We start from the raw sequence: 3828 nt of genomic DNA on the forward strand, positions 1-3828 counted from the left end.
TCAAAGTAGTCGAATCATCATTTTGATTGTACGTTATGTATGTGATTCTTCCAAATTGTTGCACTCTTGAGTTGGGTTCCTTCATCACTTCTCTCGTAGCCAAGCACTCTTTTAAGGTCTTCCTTTTCTGATGAGAGCTGCTTGCTAGAGTTCTTTGTTTATTTGATTTAGAGAGGGAAAGCTCAGATACGTGAACTTCACTTATTCTCTTCCTCCTCTTCTATTTTTCTGCTTGACTCCTGATCTCTCTCTTCTTTTGCTATTGAAATGGGAATCCCTTTTCTGCTTGATCCTTTAAAAACTTTGAGAGATCATTCCTCTGTTGACCAGATGGTTGAATTCTTACTTGATTGTCATATAAATTCAGCTCAGCCATCTTGGTCAGTTGTTCTTCTGAAAAGTTTCTCAAATCATCTCTGAAGATGATTTGATGTTCTGCTTCATCTTCAGTGACAACCCTTAAGATCTTCGATCTTATGTCAAAGTAGAGATGTGTGGGCAAATTCAAATTTCTTGGCTGCACAGGCCTCACAATCTCTGACCTATGGGTTCGACTTAAGCTCCCCTTTTCAACTTTCTTAATCTTATCAAGACCCTCTTCAACATACCATCTCTTTATCGTTTCATCTGTTTGTACCAACAACTTTGACATTCTTACTCCCCTTTTGTGGAGAGCACCCATCATTTCAGCACGTACCTCCTCTTCAACTCTCCTCCTTTCCTCCTGTAATTTTCTTTAGGTTTCAAGATACAGTTTCTACTCTCTATTATATATCTTCATTAATTGTTCAAGAGGCATGTTTTGAAACTGTTCTTCTGACACACCCTTTTCCATCACAATTCTTTTTAACAACTCTACCCTCTGAGGGTCCTCAAACCACTTCTTTAATTCTTGATTTTTCTTTTCAGTTTCATCCTTTTCCCTTTGTAACCTCATTTTCAACTCCTGCTCTCTTTCAAATTTTTCTCGACTTGCTTGATCTTTGTGAGAGTCTTTAATTTGTTGAATTTTTCTTTTCAATTCTCCATGAGAAAGATTTATCAAGAAGTTGTAGCTGTAGCCATACAGCTGAAGGAATTTGATATCCTTGTGTTTGGCTTTCAAAGATTCATAATATTCTTCATTTTTCTGTTTCCTTTCATTCTTCTTCAATTTTTCCTCATCTTCATTTTCCTTTTCGGCTCTCTTCAATTTTTCTTCATTTTCACTTTCACCATCCAATTCAATTACTTCTTCAAGGTCATGAAGAGCCTCAATCATTGGTTCATCAGTTTGTTTGTATTGATCTCTTCTACCTTCTTCAAGTTTGTCTAACCTCAATTTGTACACCATTTTCTTCACAGATTTTTGTCTTTTGGGTTTTGGTGTCTCAATCTCAGTTATGTCTTTTCTTTTTAAACTTGATTGAGTTGGAGTGGATGTATCGGGCTGCTCCACTTCTGTTTCTGGTTCTTCAATAATTATCTCCTCATCCACCGACTCGGATTCTTCAATAACATCTTCATTTCTATGAGTCTCTTCAGTTTCTTCAGTGACCTCTTGAATGATGGGTTCACTTGGTTCAACATGTTCTTTAGGTCTTGATTCTCCTTTGCTCAGATTTATAAATTCTAATTGAGCCTTTCTTGCTGCCATCACAATCTCTGGATGATGTCTCTCTGGATTATTCAGAATCAGTGTAAGATCCTTCAATATAATCAACTTAACCATAGTGCTTACTGAGACTTCAATGGTTTCATCTTCTTCATGAATAACTAGTCCCAACCCAAGTTCTTGTTCTTTTTCAAGATTTTCAGGTTCAGTCACTGATTGTTCGGGTTCATTGGTTGTTGGCTCTTCACTCTCAATTGTTGTAGGTTCTGCAGCCTTTTCTTGATCATTATTCAGACTTTCATTGAAGGCATCAATTGTAGCCGTGATTGCTGCATCAACTTCCCTTAACCTCCTCTCGTCTTCTTCATCTTTGTCTTTCATGTTTATCAATGCTTCAATTACCTCTTGAGGAATTTCCTCCGCTTCTTCCACCATTTGTTCCCTCTCCAGAGCTTCCAGCTCTTCATTCATTAAATTAATTGCAGTCTTTACAGACTCAGCTTCAGCTACATTCGGATCAACAACATTTTCTTTAAACAAGATATCTTCTGATTGGACTGGGTGCTTAGGTAGGGGATGTAAATCATCTTCAGTCATTGCAAACCCTTTGCCTTTTGCTTTTCTTTTTAAACTTTCTTCCTCAGTTTCTTTATCTTCCATATTCTCCCCCTCAACTTCTGATTCATCATCATATAGCTGATTGATCATGTTTAGTGCATCAGATGGTCCAACCTCCTGTTCAACATTAATATTCTCCCCCTGTTTTGGTGCATCTGAGGTCTTCTCAACCTCAGACTGACCCTCAAGGGTTTGAATTTTCAATAAAGCCTCCTTCAGTGCAGCTTCCAATGCCGAGTTCTTTGTAGCCAAAATGGCATTTTTCTCTCTTAACATTATGTTCTCAAACTCCAGTTTGGCACTTTCACATACAATATCATAGAGATTTGGAGTTGATGGTGGGGTTTCAGCAGTTGGTTTTGAAACTGGGTCAGTGGATGGTTCATATTGAGCGGTAGGTTCATGAAAAGTGGAGTCTTGCATTGGTGAAGTAGGAATAGGTTCAACAAGCACATCTTCATCCATAGGCTCAGTTAACTCTCCATATTCATGAATATCATTATTAACCCCCTCATCTTCAGCTTGTTGAATCAACGATCTCTCATCACAACCAATCAACATTTCAGGACCACCATCATCACCATCATCATTATCATTATCATCAGTATCATCCTCTTCAATATCATCACCATTGTCATCTTCCTCATCACTATTACCGAGGGTCCTTGGAACAACAATCGCACCCAGTGCAGGTGGGAGTAACCATGGGAGTACATCCCAGTCATCATTTTCAATGAACTTACTTTGAGCATCCTTCATCCGTTTGCATATATTTGAGTCTTGCAATTTCAAAATCTGCCCTGTCCTCTGAATTTCTGGTAAGTCTCTATTTATTAAGATCTGCAAAAAACGTGGGTACATAAAGAATCTTTGAGTGAGTGGCCTTTCAGCATTTGAAATCAACCCTTGAAAGATGAGTCTCGAAACATTGAAGGGTTGCTGGTAAAGAATTGCGACTGTGAGTGTCCCTAGCTCTCTGCTCAACAAAGTCCAAGTCCCTCTCCGAGGAGATAAGGACTGGATGACATGATGAATCAAAAACCTGTATAATAAAGGAAAACTTCCTTTTTGAAACTGGCCCTCCTTTACTCCTCCCTGATAACCCATTGTTTGTTGAAATACTCTTAGTAACCTGGGGACGGAGTAAGACAGTTGATCCACAAAATTGTCATCAAGGTTCAGTGCAGCTCTGATTGATGGCTCTGTTATCGCAATGTCATGATTTAGTATTGACGCCCTAATTCTTTCCCCATTGGCGTCATTTACATGTGTTGCAGACCCCCAAAAATCCGAATTGTGATTTCTGTATATTGTGGGGTCGGTAGTTAACGCCACCCTCAGATTGGAGTTTCTTAGAAAGTTTATCATTGGCTCCAACTCACGGTTGTCATCGTCTATCTCCAATCGAGCACACATATTATGCCGTTTTTCTAATTTGAAAGCCATCAGTTCTGCAAAAACAAGAAGAGTTGTCAGTACACAAAGTTGCAGAACTAATATATGAGAAAAGATAGATGATGAATGGCGTCTTCAATTAACCTGTTCCGTAGTAATGTGCGTACCTGCAAAACAAGTAAACAGTTAGTCAAGTTATTCAATTGGAAACCCTAATTTCA

This window comes from Bidens hawaiensis, unplaced genomic scaffold (assembly GCF_021521415.1).
Source record: "Bidens hawaiensis isolate Kalapana, Puna unplaced genomic scaffold, B.hawaiensis_p1.1 tig00001299_1, whole genome shotgun sequence".
NCBI lineage: Eukaryota > Viridiplantae > Streptophyta > Magnoliopsida > Asterales > Asteraceae > Bidens > Bidens hawaiensis.